Source organism: Electrophorus electricus, chromosome 13, assembly GCF_041902795.1.
Source record: "Electrophorus electricus isolate QZ-2024a chromosome 13, ASM4190279v1, whole genome shotgun sequence".
Taxonomy (NCBI): domain Eukaryota; kingdom Metazoa; phylum Chordata; class Actinopteri; order Gymnotiformes; family Gymnotidae; genus Electrophorus; species Electrophorus electricus.
The window spans coordinates 18,129,889-18,147,587 of NC_137509.1; the positions used below are offsets into that span (position 1 = coordinate 18,129,889).

Consider the following 17,699-nt stretch of genomic DNA (forward strand, 5'->3'; position numbering starts at 1 on the left):
CACTTTCATTTACTCTCCAACTCACATGCCTGAATGTGAAGTGCAGTGATTCATCAAAAAACTATATGTCAGCACCTTGGACTACGAGATGCTGTAAGCTTCTCTTGCATCACTTTAATTTACTGTCAAGATGACATGCTAGGATGTGAAATGCAGTGATTAATTAAAAAAACTATCTGTTAGCACCTGGGAATAGCAGATGCTGTAAGTTTTTGTTGCATCACTTTACTTTAATCTGCAACTGACAAGCTTGTATGTGAAGTGTACAGATTAAATAGAAATATTTTAGTACCAGGGAATAGCAGGTGCTGTAAGATTGTATTGCATCCCTTTAATTTATGTTCAAGCTATCATGTTCAAATTTGAAGTGCAGTGAATAATTAACTCAAACTATCTGTTAGCACCTGGGAATAGCAGATGCTGTAAGTTTTTTTTGCATCACTTTCATTTACTCTCCAACTCACATGCCTGAATGTGAAGTGCAGTGATTCATCAAAAAACTATATGTTAGCACCTTGGACTACGAGATGCTGTAAGCTTCTCTTGCATCACTTTAATTTACTGTCAAGATGACATGCTAGGATGTGAAATGCAGTGATTAATTAAAAAAACTATCTGTTAGCACCTGGGAATAGCAGATGCTGTAAGTTTTTGTTGCATCACTTTACTTTAATCTGCAACTGACAAGCTTGTATGTGAAGTGTACAGATTAAATAGAAATATTTTAGTACCAGGGAATAGCAGGTGCTGTAAGATTGTATTGCATCCCTTTAATTTATGTTCAAGCTATCATGTTCAAATTTGAAGTGCAGTGAATAATTAACTCAAACTATCTGTTAGCACCTGGGAATAGCAGATGCTGTAAGTTTTTTTTGCATCACTTTCATTTACTCTCCAACTCACATGCCTGAATGTGAAGTGCAGTGATTCATCAAAAAACTATATGTTAGCACATTGGACTACGAGATGCTGTAAGCTTCTCTTGCATCACTTTAATTTACTTTCAAGATGACATGCTAGGATGTGAAGTGCAGTGATTAATTAAAAAAACTATCTGTTAGCACCTGGGAATAGCAAATGCTGTAAGTTTTTGTTGCATCACTTTACTTTAATCTGCAACTGACAAGCTTGTATGTGAAGTGTACAGATTAAATAGAAATATTTTAGTACCAGGGAATAGCAGGTGCTGTAAGATTGTATTGCATCCCTTTAATTTATGTTCAAGCTATCATGTTCAAATTTGAAGTGCAGTGAATAATTAACTCAAACTATCTGTTAGCACCTGGGAATAGCAGATGCTGTAAGTTTTTTTTGCATCACTTTCATTTACTCTCCAACTCACATGCCTGAATGTGAAGTGCAGTGATTCATCAAAAAACTATATGTCAGCACCTTGGACTACGAGATGCTGTAAGCTTCTCTTGCATCACTTTAATTTACTGTCAAGATGACATGCTAGGATGTGAAATGCAGTGATTAATTAAAAAAACTATCTGTTAGCACCTGGGAATAGCAGATGCTGTAAGTTTTTGTTGCATCACTTTACTTTAATCTGCAACTGACAAGCTTGTATGTGAAGTGTACAGATTAAATAGAAATATTTTAGTACCAGGGAATAGCAGGTGCTGTAAGATTGTATTGCATCCCTTTAATTTATGTTCAAGCTATCATGTTCAAATTTGAAGTGCAGTGAATAATTAACTCAAACTATCTGTTAGCACCTGGGAATAGCAGATGCTGTAAGTTTTTTTTGCATCACTTTCATTTACTCTCCAACTCACATGCCTGAATGTGAAGTGTAGTGATTCATCAAAAAACTATATGTTAGCACCTTGGACTACGAGATGCTGTAAGCTTCTCTTGCATCACTTTAATTTACTGTCAAGATGACATGCTAGGATGTGAAATGCAGTGATTAATTAAAAAAACTATCTGTTAGCACCTGGGAATAGCAGATGCTGTAAGTTTTTGTTGCATCACTTTACTTTAATCTGCAACTGACAAGCTTGTATGTGAAGTGTACAGATTAAATAGAAATATTTTAGTACCAGGGAATAGCAGGTGCTGTAAGATTGTATTGCATCCCTTTAATTTATGTTCAAGCTATCATGTTCAAATTTGAAGTGCAGTGAATAATTAACTCAAACTATCTGTTAGCACCTGGGAATAGCAGATGCTGTAAGTTTTTTTTGCATCACTTTCATTTACTCTCCAACTCACATGCCTGAATGTGAAGTGCAGTGATTCATCAAAAAACTATATGTTAGCACATTGGACTACGAGATGCTGTAAGCTTCTCTTGCATCACTTTAATTAACTGTCAAGATGACATGCTAGGATGTGAAATGCAGTGATTAATTAAAAAAACTATCTGTTAGCACCTGGGAATAGCAGATGCTGTAAGTTTTTGTTGCATCACTTTACTTTAATCTGCAACTGACAAGCTTGTATGTGAAGTGTACAGATTAAATAGAAATATTTTAGTACCAGGGAATAGCAGGTGCTGTAAGATTGTATTGCATCCCTTTAATTTATGTTCAAGCTATCATGTTCAAATTTGAAGTGCAGTGAATAATTAACTCAAACTATCTGTTAGCACCTGGGAATAGCAGATGCTGTAAGTTTTTTTTGCATCACTTTCATTTACTCTCCAACTCACATGCCTGAATGTGAAGTGCAGTGATTCATCAAAAAACTATATGTTAGCACATTGGACTACGAGATGCTGTAAGCTTCTCTTGCATAACTTTAATTAACTGTCAAGATGACATGCTAGGATGTGAAATGCAGTGATTAATTAAAAAAACTATCTGTTAGCACCTGGGAATAGCAGATGCTGTAAGTTTTTGTTGCATCACTTTACTTTAATCTGCAACTGACAAGCTTGTATGTGAAGTGTACAGATTAAATAGAAATATTTTAGTACCAGGGAATAGCAGGTGCTGTAAGATTGTTTGCATCCCTTTAATTTATGTTCAAGCTATCATGTTCAAATTTGAAGTGCAGTGAATAATTAGTGCCTCCGTATACCAGCTCCGTATTGTAAGCTTTTATTGCATCATTTAATTACATTCAAGATAACATTCTAGAATGTCAAGTGCAGGGATTAATAAAAAAAATTGTCAGATTGGTCTTTGATCATATTTGCTATGATTAGGCAATTTGAGTAAGTGTTTAAGGCTTACGGCCACACCATCTTGAGAACGCCCAATCTCATCTGACCTTGGAAGCTAAGCAAGTTTGGGCCTGAATAGTACTGAGGTGGGACCCTACCTAGGAATACCAGGTGCTGTAAGCTTTTCTTGCATCACTTTAATTTACTTTCAAGCTGACATGCTCAAATGTGAAGTGCAGTGATTAATAAAAAAAACTATCTGTTAGCACCTGGGAATAGCAGATGCTGTAAGTTTTTTTTGCATCACTTTCATTTACTCTCCAACTCACATGCCTGAATGTGAAGTGCAGTGATTCCTCAAAAATCTATCTGTTAGCACCTTGGACTACGAGATGCTGTAAGCTTCTCTTGCATCACTTTAATTTACTTTCAAGATGACATGCTAGGATGTGAAGTGCAGTGATTAATTAAAAAAACTATCTGTTAGCACCTGGGAATAGCAAATGCTGTAAGTTTTTGTTGCATCACTTTACTTTAATCTGCAACTGACAAGCTTGTATGTGAAGTGTACAGATTAAATAGAAATATTTTAGTACCAGGGAATAGCAGGTGCTGTAAGATTGTATTGCATCCCTTTAATTTATGTTCAAGCTATCATGTTCAAATTTGAAGTGCAGTGAATAATTAACTCAAATTATCTGTTAGCACCTGGGAATAGCAGATGCTGTAAGTTTTTTTTGCATCACTTTCATTTACTCTCCAACTCACATGCCTGAATGTGAAGTGCAGTGATTCATCAAAAAACTATATGTTAGCACCTTGGACTACGAGATGCTGTAAGCTTCTCTTGCATCACTTTAATTTACTGTCAAGATGACATGCTAGGATGTGAAATGCAGTGATTAATTAAAAAAACTATCTGTTAGCACCTGGGAATAGCAGATGCTGTAAATTTTTGTTGCATCACTTTACTTTAATCTGCAACTGACAAGCTTGTATGTGAAGTGTACAGATTAAATAGAAATATTTTAGTACCAGGGAATAGCAGGTGCTGTAAGATTGTATTGCATCCCTTTAATTTATGTTCAAGCTATCATGTTCAAATTTGAAGTGCAGTGAATAATTAACTCAAACTATCTGTTAGCACCTGGGAATAGCAGATGCTGTAAGTTTTTTTTGCATCACTTTCATTTACTCTCCAACTCACATGCCTGAATGTGAAGTGCAGTGATTCCTCAAAAATCTATCTGTTAGCACCTTGGACTATGAGATGCTGTAAGCTTCTCTTGCATCACTTTAATTTACTGTCAAGATGACATGCTACGATGTGAAATGCAGTGATTAATTAAAAAAAATATCTGTTAGCACCTGGGAATAGCAAATGCTGTAAGTTTTTGTTGCATCACTTTACTTTAATCTGCAACTGACAAGCTTGTATGTGAAGTGTACAGATTAAATAGAAATATTTTAGTACCAGGGAATAGCAGGTGCTGTAAGATTGTATTGCATCCCTTTAATTTATGTTCAAGCTATCATGTTCAAATTTGAAGTGCAGTGAATAATTAACTCAAACTATCTGTTAGCACCTGGGAATAGCAGATGCTGTAAGTTTTTTTTGCATCACTTTCATTTACTCTCCAACTCACATGCCTGAATGTGAAGTGCAGTGATTCATCAAAAAACTATATGTTAGCACCTTGGACTACGAGATGCTGTAAGCTTCTCTTGCATCACTTTAATTTACTGTCAAGATGACATGCTAGGATGTGAAATGCAGTGATTAATTAAAAAAACTATCTGTTAGCACCTGGGAATAGCAGATGCTGTAAGTTTTTGTTGCATCACTTTACTTTAATCTGCAACTGACAAGCTTGTATGTGAAGTGTACAGATTAAATAGAAATATTTTAGTACCAGGGAATAGCAGGTGCTGTAAGATTGTATTGCATCCCTTTAATTTATGTTCAAGCTATCATGTTCAAATTTGAAGTGCAGTGAATAATTAACTCAAACTATCTGTTAGCACCTGGGAATAGCAGATGCTGTAAGTTTTTTTTGCATCACTTTCATTTACTCTCCAACTCACATGCCTGAATGTGAAGTGCAGTGATTCATCAAAAAACTATATGTTAGCACATTGGACTACGAGATGCTGTAAGCTTCTCTTGCATCACTTTAATTTACTTTCAAGATGACATGCTAGGATGTGAAGTGCAGTGATTAATTAAAAAAACTATCTGTTAGCACCTGGGAATAGCAAATGCTGTAAGTTTTTGTTGCATCACTTTACTTTAATCTGCAACTGACAAGCTTGTATGTGAAGTGTACAGATTAAATAGAAATATTTTAGTACCAGGGAATAGCAGGTGCTGTAAGATTGTATTGCATCCCTTTAATTTATGTTCAAGCTATCATGTTCAAATTTGAAGTGCAGTGAATAATTAACTCAAACTATCTGTTAGCACCTGGGAATAGCAGATGCTGTAAGTTTTTTTTGCATCACTTTCATTTACTCTCCAACTCACATGCCTGAATGTGAAGTGCAGTGATTCATCAAAAAACTATATGTCAGCACCTTGGACTACGAGATGCTGTAAGCTTCTCTTGCATCACTTTAATTTACTGTCAAGATGACATGCTAGGATGTGAAATGCAGTGATTAATTAAAAAAACTATCTGTTAGCACCTGGGAATAGCAGATGCTGTAAGTTTTTGTTGCATCACTTTACTTTAATCTGCAACTGACAAGCTTGTATGTGAAGTGTACAGATTAAATAGAAATATTTTAGTACCAGGGAATAGCAGGTGCTGTAAGATTGTATTGCATCCCTTTAATTTATGTTCAAGCTATCATGTTCAAATTTGAAGTGCAGTGAATAATTAACTCAAACTATCTGTTAGCACCTGGGAATAGCAGATGCTGTAAGTTTTTTTTGCATCACTTTCATTTACTCTCCAACTCACATGCCTGAATGTGAAGTGTAGTGATTCATCAAAAAACTATATGTTAGCACCTTGGACTACGAGATGCTGTAAGCTTCTCTTGCATCACTTTAATTTACTGTCAAGATGACATGCTAGGATGTGAAATGCAGTGATTAATTAAAAAAACTATCTGTTAGCACCTGGGAATAGCAGATGCTGTAAGTTTTTGTTGCATCACTTTACTTTAATCTGCAACTGACAAGCTTGTATGTGAAGTGTACAGATTAAATAGAAATATTTTAGTACCAGGGAATAGCAGGTGCTGTAAGATTGTATTGCATCCCTTTAATTTATGTTCAAGCTATCATGTTCAAATTTGAAGTGCAGTGAATAATTAACTCAAACTATCTGTTAGCACCTGGGAATAGCAGATGCTGTAAGTTTTTTTTGCATCACTTTCATTTACTCTCCAACTCACATGCCTGAATGTGAAGTGCAGTGATTCATCAAAAAACTATATGTTAGCACATTGGACTACGAGATGCTGTAAGCTTCTCTTGCATCACTTTAATTAACTGTCAAGATGACATGCTAGGATGTGAAATGCAGTGATTAATTAAAAAAACTATCTGTTAGCACCTGGGAATAGCAGATGCTGTAAGTTTTTGTTGCATCACTTTACTTTAATCTGCAACTGACAAGCTTGTATGTGAAGTGTACAGATTAAATAGAAATATTTTAGTACCAGGGAATAGCAGGTGCTGTAAGATTGTTTGCATCCCTTTAATTTATGTTCAAGCTATCATGTTCAAATTTGAAGTGCAGTGAATAATTAACTCAAACTATCTGTTAGCACCTGGGAATAGCAGATGCTGTAAGTTTTTTTTGCATCACTTTCATTTACTCTCCAACTCACATGCCTGAATGTGAAGTGCAGTGATTCATCAAAAAACTATATGTCAGCACCTTGGACTACGAGATGCTGTAAGCTTCTCTTGCATCACTTTAATTTACTGTCAAGATGACATGCTAGGATGTGAAATGCAGTGATTAATTAAAAAAACTATCTGTTAGCACCTGGGAATAGCAGATGCTGTAAGTTTTTGTTGCATCACTTTACTTTAATCTGCAACTGACAAGCTTGTATGTGAAGTGTACAGATTAAATAGAAATATTTTAGTACCAGGGAATAGCAGGTGCTGTAAGATTGTATTGCATCCCTTTAATTTATGTTCAAGCTATCATGTTCAAATTTGAAGTGCAGTGAATAATTAACTCAAACTATCTGTTAGCACCTGGGAATAGCAGATGCTGTAAGTTTTTTTTGCATCACTTTCATTTACTCTCCAACTCACATGCCTGAATGTGAAGTGCAGTGATTCATCAAAAAACTATATGTTAGCACCTTGGACTACGAGATGCTGTAAGCTTCTCTTGCATCACTTTAATTTACTGTCAAGATGACATGCTAGGATGTGAAATGCAGTGATTAATTAAAAAAACTATCTGTTAGCACCTGGGAATAGCAGATGCTGTAAGTTTTTGTTGCATCACTTTACTTTAATCTGCAACTGACAAGCTTGTATGTGAAGTGTACAGATTAAATAGAAATATTTTAGTACCAGGGAATAGCAGGTGCTGTAAGATTGTATTGCATCCCTTTAATTTATGTTCAAGCTATCATGTTCAAATTTGAAGTGCAGTGAATAATTAACTCAAACTATCTGTTAGCACCTGGGAATAGCAGATGCTGTAAGTTTTTTTTGCATCACTTTCATTTACTCTCCAACTCACATGCCTGAATGTGAAGTGCAGTGATTCATCAAAAAACTATATGTTAGCACATTGGACTACGAGATGCTGTAAGCTTCTCTTGCATCACTTTAATTTACTTTCAAGATGACATGCTAGGATGTGAAGTGCAGTGATTAATTAAAAAAACTATCTGTTAGCACCTGGGAATAGCAAATGCTGTAAGTTTTTGTTGCATCACTTTACTTTAATCTGCAACTGACAAGCTTGTATGTGAAGTGTACAGATTAAATAGAAATATTTTAGTACCAGGGAATAGCAGGTGCTGTAAGATTGTATTGCATCCCTTTAATTTATGTTCAAGCTATCATGTTCAAATTTGAAGTGCAGTGAATAATTAACTCAAACTATCTGTTAGCACCTGGGAATAGCAGATGCTGTAAGTTTTTTTTGCATCACTTTCATTTACTCTCCAACTCACATGCCTGAATGTGAAGTGCAGTGATTCATCAAAAAACTATATGTCAGCACCTTGGACTACGAGATGCTGTAAGCTTCTCTTGCATCACTTTAATTTACTGTCAAGATGACATGCTAGGATGTGAAATGCAGTGATTAATTAAAAAAACTATCTGTTAGCACCTGGGAATAGCAGATGCTGTAAGTTTTTGTTGCATCACTTTACTTTAATCTGCAACTGACAAGCTTGTATGTGAAGTGTACAGATTAAATAGAAATATTTTAGTACCAGGGAATAGCAGGTGCTGTAAGATTGTATTGCATCCCTTTAATTTATGTTCAAGCTATCATGTTCAAATTTGAAGTGCAGTGAATAATTAACTCAAACTATCTGTTAGCACCTGGGAATAGCAGATGCTGTAAGTTTTTTTTGCATCACTTTCATTTACTCTCCAACTCACATGCCTGAATGTGAAGTGTAGTGATTCATCAAAAAACTATATGTTAGCACCTTGGACTACGAGATGCTGTAAGCTTCTCTTGCATCACTTTAATTTACTGTCAAGATGACATGCTAGGATGTGAAATGCAGTGATTAATTAAAAAAACTATCTGTTAGCACCTGGGAATAGCAGATGCTGTAAGTTTTTGTTGCATCACTTTACTTTAATCTGCAACTGACAAGCTTGTATGTGAAGTGTACAGATTAAATAGAAATATTTTAGTACCAGGGAATAGCAGGTGCTGTAAGATTGTATTGCATCCCTTTAATTTATGTTCAAGCTATCATGTTCAAATTTGAAGTGCAGTGAATAATTAACTCAAACTATCTGTTAGCACCTGGGAATAGCAGATGCTGTAAGTTTTTTTTGCATCACTTTCATTTACTCTCCAACTCACATGCCTGAATGTGAAGTGCAGTGATTCATCAAAAAACTATATGTTAGCACATTGGACTACGAGATGCTGTAAGCTTCTCTTGCATCACTTTAATTAACTGTCAAGATGACATGCTAGGATGTGAAATGCAGTGATTAATTAAAAAAACTATCTGTTAGCACCTGGGAATAGCAGATGCTGTAAGTTTTTGTTGCATCACTTTACTTTAATCTGCAACTGACAAGCTTGTATGTGAAGTGTACAGATTAAATAGAAATATTTTAGTACCAGGGAATAGCAGGTGCTGTAAGATTGTTTGCATCCCTTTAATTTATGTTCAAGCTATCATGTTCAAATTTGAAGTGCAGTGAATAATTAACTCAAACTATCTGTTAGCACCTGGGAATAGCAGATGCTGTAAGTTTTTTTTGCATCACTTTCATTTACTCTCCAACTCACATGCCTGAATGTGAAGTGCAGTGATTCATCAAAAAACTATATGTCAGCACCTTGGACTACGAGATGCTGTAAGCTTCTCTTGCATCACTTTAATTTACTGTCAAGATGACATGCTAGGATGTGAAATGCAGTGATTAATTAAAAAAACTATCTGTTAGCACCTGGGAATAGCAGATGCTGTAAGTTTTTGTTGCATCACTTTACTTTAATCTGCAACTGACAAGCTTGTATGTGAAGTGTACAGATTAAATAGAAATATTTTAGTACCAGGGAATAGCAGGTGCTGTAAGATTGTATTGCATCCCTTTAATTTATGTTCAAGCTATCATGTTCAAATTTGAAGTGCAGTGAATAATTAACTCAAACTATCTGTTAGCACCTGGGAATAGCAGATGCTGTAAATTTTTTTTGCATCACTTTCATTTACTCTCCAACTCACATGCCTGAATGTGAAGTGTAGTGATTCATCAAAAAACTATATGTTAGCACCTTGGACTACGAGATGCTGTAAGCTTCTCTTGCATCACTTTAATTTACTGTCAAGATGACATGCTAGGATGTGAAATGCAGTGATTAATTAAAAAAACTATCTGTTAGCACCTGGGAATAGCAGATGCTGTAAGTTTTTGTTGCATCACTTTACTTTAATCTGCAACTGACAAGCTTGTATGTGAAGTGTACAGATTAAATAGAAATATTTTAGTACCAGGGAATAGCAGGTGCTGTAAGATTGTATTGCATCCCTTTAATTTATGTTCAAGCTATCATGTTCAAATTTGAAGTGCAGTGAATAATTAACTCAAACTATCTGTTAGCACCTGGGAATAGCAGATGCTGTAAGTTTTTTTTGCATCACTTTCATTTACTCTCCAACTCACATGCCTGAATGTGAAGTGCAGTGATTCATCAAAAAACTATATGTTAGCACATTGGACTACGAGATGCTGTAAGCTTCTCTTGCATCACTTTAATTAACTGTCAAGATGACATGCTAGGATGTGAAATGCAGTGATTAATTAAAAAAACTATCTGTTAGCACCTGGGAATAGCAGATGCTGTAAGTTTTTGTTGCATCACTTTACTTTAATCTGCAACTGACAAGCTTGTATGTGAAGTGTACAGATTAAATAGAAATATTTTAGTACCAGGGAATAGCAGGTGCTGTAAGATTGTTTGCATCCCTTTAATTTATGTTCAAGCTATCATGTTCAAATTTGAAGTGCAGTGAATAATTAGTGCCTCCGTATACCAGCTCTGTATTGTAAGCTTTTATTGCATCATTTAATTACATTCAAGATAACATTCTAGAATGTCAAGTGCAGGGATTAATAAAAAAAATTGTCAGATTGGTCTTTGATCATATTTGCTATGATTAGGCAATTTGAGTAAGTGTTTAAGGCTTACGGCCACACCATCTTGAGAACGCCCAATCTCATCTGACCTTGGAAGCTAAGCAAGTTTGGGCCTGAATAGTACTGAGGTGGGACCCTACCTAGGAATACCAGGTGCTGTAAGCTTTTCTTGCATCACTTTAATTTACTTTCAAGCTGACATGCTCAAATGTGAAGTGCAGTGATTAATAAAAAAAACTATCTGTTAGCACCTGGGAATAGCAGATGCTGTAAGTTTTTTTTGCATCACTTTCATTTACTCTCCAACTCACATGCCTGAATGTGAAGTGCAGTGATTCCTCAAAAATCTATCTGTTAGCACCTTGGACTACGAGATGCTGTAAGCTTCTCTTGCATCACTTTAATTTACTTTCAAGATGACATGCTAGGATGTGAAGTGCAGTGATTAATTAAAAAAACTATCTGTTAGCACCTGGGTATAGCAAATGCTGTAAGTTTTTGTTGCATCACTTTACTTTAATCTGCAACTGACAAGCTTGTATGTGAAGTGTACAGATTAAATAGAAATATTTTAGTACCAGGGAATAGCAGGTGCTGTAAGATTGTATTGCATCCCTTTAATTTATGTTCAAGCTATCATGTTCAAATTTGAAGTGCAGTGAATAATTAACTCAAACTATCTGTTAGCACCTGGGAATAGCAGATGCTGTAAGTTTTTTTTTGCATCACTTTCATTTACTCTCCAACTCACATGCCTGAATGTGAAGTGCAGTGATTCATCAAAAAACTATATGTTAGCACCTTGGACTACGAGATGCTGTAAGCTTCTCTTGCATCACTTTAATTTACTGTCAAGATGACATGCTAGGATGTGAAATGCAGTGATTAATTAAAAAAACTATCTGTTAGCACCTGGGAATAGCAGATGCTGTAAGTTTTTGTTGCATCACTTTACTTTAATCTGCAACTGACAAGCTTGTATGTGAAGTGTACAGATTAAATAGAAATATTTTAGTACCAGGGAATAGCAGGTGCTGTAAGATTGTATTGCATCCCTTTAATTTATGTTCAAGCTATCATGTTCAAATTTGAAGTGCAGTGAATAATTAACTCAAACTATCTGTTAGCACCTGGGAATAGCAGATGCTGTAAGTTTTTTTTGCATCACTTTCATTTACTCTCCAACTCACATGCCTGAATGTGAAGTGCAGTGATTCCTCAAAAATCTATCTGTTAGCACCTTGGACTATGAGATGCTGTAAGCTTCTCTTGCATCACTTTAATTTACTGTCAAGATGACATGCTACGATGTGAAATGCAGTGATTAATTAAAAAAAATATCTGTTAGCACCTGGGAATAGCAGATGCTGTAAGTTTTTGTTGCATCACTTTACTTTAATCTGCAACTGACAAGCTTGTATGTGAAGTGTACAGATTAAATAGAAATATTTTAGTACCAGGGAATAGCAGGTGCTGTAAGATTGTATTGCATCCCTTTAATTTATGTTCAAGCTATCATGTTCAAATTTGAAGTGCAGTGAATAATTAACTCAAACTATCTGTTAGCACCTGGGAATAGCAGATGCTGTAAGTTTTTTTTGCATCACTTTCATTTACTCTCCAACTCACATGCCTGAATGTGAAGTGCAGTGATTCCTCAAAAATCTATCTGTTAGCACCTTGGACTACGAGATGCTGTAAGCTTCTCTTGCATCACTTTAATTTGCTTTCAAGATGACATGCTAGGATGTGAAGTGCAGTGATTAATTAAAAAAACTATCTGTTAGCACCTGGGAATACCAAATGCTGTAAGTTTTTGTTGCATCACTTTACTTTAATCTGCAACTGACAAGCTTGTATGTGAAGTGTACAGATTAAATAGAAATATTTTAGTACCAGGGAATAGCAGGTGCTGTAAGATTGTATTGCATCCCTTTAATTTATGTTCAAGCTATCATGTTCAAATTTGAAGTGCAGTGAATAATTAACTCAAACTATCTGTTAGCACCTGGGAATAGCAGATGCTGTAAGTTTTTTTTGCATCACTTTCATTTACTCTCCAACTCACATGCCTGAATGTGAAGTGCAGTGATTCCTCAAAAATCTATCTGTTAGCACCTTGGACTACGAGATGCTGTAAGCTTCTCTTGCATCACTTTAATTTACTTTCAAGATGACATGCTAGGATGTGAAGTGCAGTGATTAATTAAAAAAACTATCTGTTAGCACCTGGGAATAGCAAATGCTGTAAGTTTTTGTTGCATCACTTTACTTTAATCTGCAACTGACAAGCTTGTATGTGAAGTGTACAGATTAAATAGAAATATTTTAGTACCAGGGAATAGCAGGTGCTGTAAGATTGTATTGCATCCCTTTAATTTATGTTCAAGCTATCATGTTCAAATTTGAAGTGCAGTGAATAATTAACTCAAACTATCTGTTAGCACCTGGGAATAGCAGATGCTGTAAGTTTTTTTTGCATCACTTTCATTTACTCTCCAACTCACATGCCTGAATGTGAAGTGCAGTGATTCCTCAAAAATCTATCTGTTAGCACCTTGGACTACGAGATGCTGTAAGCTTCTCTTGCATCACTTTAATTTACTTTCAAGATGACATGCTAGGATGTGAAGTGCAGTGATTAATTAAAAAAACTATCTGTTAGCACCTGGGAATAGCAAATGCTGTAAATTTTTGTTGCATCACTTTACTTTAATCTGCAACTGACAAGCTTGTATGTGAAGTGTACAGATTAAATAGAAATATTTTAGTACCAGGGAATAGCAGGTGCTGTAAGATTGTATTGCATCCCTTTAATTTATGTTCAAGCTATCATGTTCAAATTTGAAGTGCAGTGAATAATTAACTCAAACTATCTGTTAGCACCTGGGAATAGCAGATGCTGTAAGTTTTTTTTGCATCACTTTCATTTACTCTCCAACTCACATGCCTGAATGTGAAGTGCAGTGATTCATCAAAAAACTATATGTTAGCACCTTGGACTACGAGATGCTGTAAGCTTCTCTTGCATCACTTTAATTTACTGTCAAGATGACATGCTAGGATGTGAAATGCAGTGATTAATTAAAAAAACTATCTGTTAGCACCTGGGAATAGCAGATGCTGTAAGTTTTTGTTGCATCACTTTACTTTAATCTGCAACTGACAAGCTTGTATGTGAAGTGTACAGATTAAATAGAAATATTTTAGTACCAGGGAATAGCAGGTGCTGTAAGATTGTATTGCATCCCTTTAATTTATGTTCAAGCTATCATGTTCAAATTTGAAGTGCAGTGAATAATTAGTGCCTCCGTATACCAGCTCCGTATTGTAAGCTTTTATTGCATCATTTAATTACATTCAAGATAACATTCTAGAATGTCAAGTGCAGGGATTAATAAAAAAAATTGTCAGATTGGTCTTTGATCATATTTGCTATGATTAGGCAATTTGAGTAAGTGTTTAAGGCTTACGGCCACACCATCTTGAGAACGCCCAATCTCATCTGACCTTGGAAGCTAAGCAAGTTTGGGCCTGAATAGTACTGAGGTGGGACCCTACCTAGGAATACCAGGTGCTGTAAGCTTTTCTTGCATCACTTTAATTTACTTTCAAGCTGACATGCTCAAATGTGAAGTGCAGTGATTAATAAAAAAAACTATCTGTTAGCACCTGGGAATAGCAGATGCTGTAAGTTTTTTTTGCATCACTTTCATTTACTCTCCAACTCACATGCCTGAATGTGAAGTGCAGTGATTCCTCAAAAATCTATCTGTTAGCACCTTGGACTACGAGATGCTGTAAGCTTCTCTTGCATCACTTTAATTTACTTTCAAGATGACATGCTAGGATGTGAAGTGCAGTGATTAATTAAAAAAACTATCTGTTAGCACCTGGGAATAGCAAATGCTGTAAGTTTTTGTTGCATCACTTTACTTTAATCTGCAACTGACAAGCTTGTATGTGAAGTGTACAGATTAAATAGAAATATTTTAGTACCAGGGAATAGCAGGTGCTGTAAGATTGTATTGCATCCCTTTAATTTATGTTCAAGCTATCATGTTCAAATTTGAAGTGCAGTGAATAATTAACTCAAATTATCTGTTAGCACCTGGGAATAGCAGATGCTGTAAGTTTTTTTTGCATCACTTTCATTTACTCTCCAACTCACATGCCTGAATGTGAAGTGCAGTGATTCATCAAAAACCTATATGTTAGCACCTTGGACTACGAGATGCTGTAAGCTTCTCTTGCATCACTTTAATTTACTGTCAAGATGACATGCTAGGATGTGAAATGCAGTGATTAATTAAAAAAACTATCTGTTAGCACCTGGGAATAGCAGATGCTGTAAATTTTTGTTGCATCACTTTACTTTAATCTGCAACTGACAAGCTTGTATGTGAAGTGTACAGATTAAATAGAAATATTTTAGTACCAGGGAATAGCAGGTGCTGTAAGATTGTATTGCATCCCTTTAATTTATGTTCAAGCTATCATGTTCAAATTTGAAGTGCAGTGAATAATTAACTTAAACTATCTGTTAGCACCTGGGAATAGCAGATGCTGTAAGTTTTTTTTGCATCACTTTCATTTACTCTCCAACTCACATGCCTGAATGTGAAGTGCAGTGATTCATCAAAAAACTATATGTTAGCACATTGGACTACTAGATGCTGTAAGCTTCTCTTGCATCACTTTAATTAACTGTCAAGATGACATGCTAGGATGTGAAATGCAGTGATTAATTTAAAAAACTATCTGTTAGCACCTGGGAATAGCAGATGCTGTAAGTTTTTGTTGCATCACTTTACTTTAATCTGCAACTGACAAGCTTGTATGTGAAGTGTACAGATTAAATAGAAATATTTTAGTACCAGGGAATAGCAGGTGCTGTAAGATTGTTTGCATCCCTTTAATTTATGTTCAAGCTATCATGTTCAAATTTGAAGTGCAGTGAATAATTAGTGCCTCCGTATACCAGCTCCGTATTGTAAGCTTTTATTGCATCATTTAATTACATTCAAGATAACATTCTAGAATGTCAAGTGCAGGGATTAATAAAAAAAATTGTCAGATTGGTCTTTGATCATATTTGCTATGATTAGGCAATTTGAGTAAGTGTTTAAGGCTTACGGCCACACCAGCTTGAGAACGCCCAATCTCATCTGACCTTGGAAGCTAAGCAAGTTTGGGCCTGAATAGTAGTGAGGTGGGACCCTACCTAGGAATACCAGGTGCTGTAAGCTTTTCTTGCATCACTTTAATTTACTTTCAAGCTGACATGCTCAAATGTGAAGTGCAGTGATTAATAAAAAAAACTATCTGTTAGCACCTGGGAATAGCAGATGCTGTAAGTTTTTTTTGCATCACTTTCATTTACTCTCCAACTCACATGCCTGAATGTGAAGTGCAGTGATTCCTCAAAAATCTATCTGTTAGCACCTTGGACTACGAGATGCTGTAAGCTTCTCTTGCATCACTTTAATTTACTTTCAAGATGACATGCTAGGATGTGAAGTGCAGTGATTAATTAAAAAAACTATCTGTTAGCACCTGGGAATAGCAAATGCTGTAAGTTTTTGTTGCATCACTTTACTTTAATCTGCAACTGACAAGCTTGTATGTGAAGTGTACAGATTAAATAGAAATATTTTAGTACCAGGGAATAGCAGGTGCTGTAAGATTGTATTGCATCCCTTTAATTTATGTTCAAGCTATCATGTTCAAATTTGAAGTGCAGTGAATAATTAACTCAAACTATCTGTTAGCACCTGGGAATAGCAGATGCTGTAAGTTTTTTTTGCATCACTTTCATTTACTCTCCAACTCACATGCCTGAATGTGAAGTGCAGTGATTCATCAAAAAACTATATGTTAGCACCTTGGACTACGAGATGCTGTAAGCTTCTCTTGCATCACTTTAATTAACTGTCAAGATGACATGCTAGGATGTGAAATGCAGTGATTAATTAAAAAAACTATCTGTTAGCACCTGGGAATAGCAGATGCTGTAAGTTTTTGTTGCATCACTTTACTTTAATCTGCAACTGACAAGCTTGTATGTGAAGTGTACAGATTAAATAGAAATATTTTAGTACCAGGGAATAGCAGGTGCTGTAAGATTGTTTGCATCCCTTTAATTTATGTTCAAGCTATCATGTTCAAATTTGAAGTGCAGTGAATAATTAGTGCCTCCGTATACCAGCTCCGTATTGTAAGCTTTTATTGCATCATTTAATTACATTCAAGATAACATTCTAGAATGTCAAGTGCAGGGATTAATAAAAAAAATTGTCAGATTGGTCTTTGATCATATTTGCTATGATTAGGCAATTTGAGTAAGTGTTTAAGGCTTACGGCCACACCAGCTTGAGAACGCCCAATCTCATCTGACCTTGGAAGCTAAGCAAGTTTGGGCCTGAATAGTAGTGAGGTGGGACCCTACCTAGGAATACCAGGTGCTGTAAGCTTTTCTTGCATCACTTTAATTTACTTTCAAGCTGACATGCTCAAATGTGAAGTGCAGTGATTATTAAAAAAAACTATCTGTTAGCACCTGGGAATAGCAGATGCTGTAAGTTTTTTTTGCATCACTTTCATTTACTCTCCAACTCACATGCCTGAATGTGAAGTGCAGTGATTCATCAAAAAACTATATGTTAGCACATTGGACTACGAGATGCTGTAAGCTTCTCTTGCATCACTTTAATTTACTTTCAAGATGACATGCTAGGATGTGAAGTGCAGTGATTAATT

At 35.6% G+C, this 17,699-nt stretch overlaps 5 pseudogenes; all 5 read left to right on the forward strand.

The window, feature by feature from the left end:
• The first annotated feature begins 3,179 nt into the window (after positions 1-3,179).
• On the forward strand, positions 3,180-3,298 carry LOC145647536 (5S ribosomal RNA; annotated as a pseudogene).
• A 7,688-nt stretch (positions 3,299-10,986) lies between these two features.
• Positions 10,987-11,105, forward strand: LOC145647538 (5S ribosomal RNA; annotated as a pseudogene).
• A 3,302-nt stretch (positions 11,106-14,407) lies between these two features.
• LOC145647539 (5S ribosomal RNA) lies at positions 14,408-14,526 on the forward strand (annotated as a pseudogene).
• A 1,544-nt stretch (positions 14,527-16,070) lies between these two features.
• LOC145648435 (5S ribosomal RNA) lies at positions 16,071-16,189 on the forward strand (annotated as a pseudogene).
• Positions 16,190-17,294: 1,105 nt separating this feature from the next.
• LOC145648436 (5S ribosomal RNA) lies at positions 17,295-17,413 on the forward strand (annotated as a pseudogene).
• The last annotated feature ends 286 nt before the right edge of the window (positions 17,414-17,699 follow it).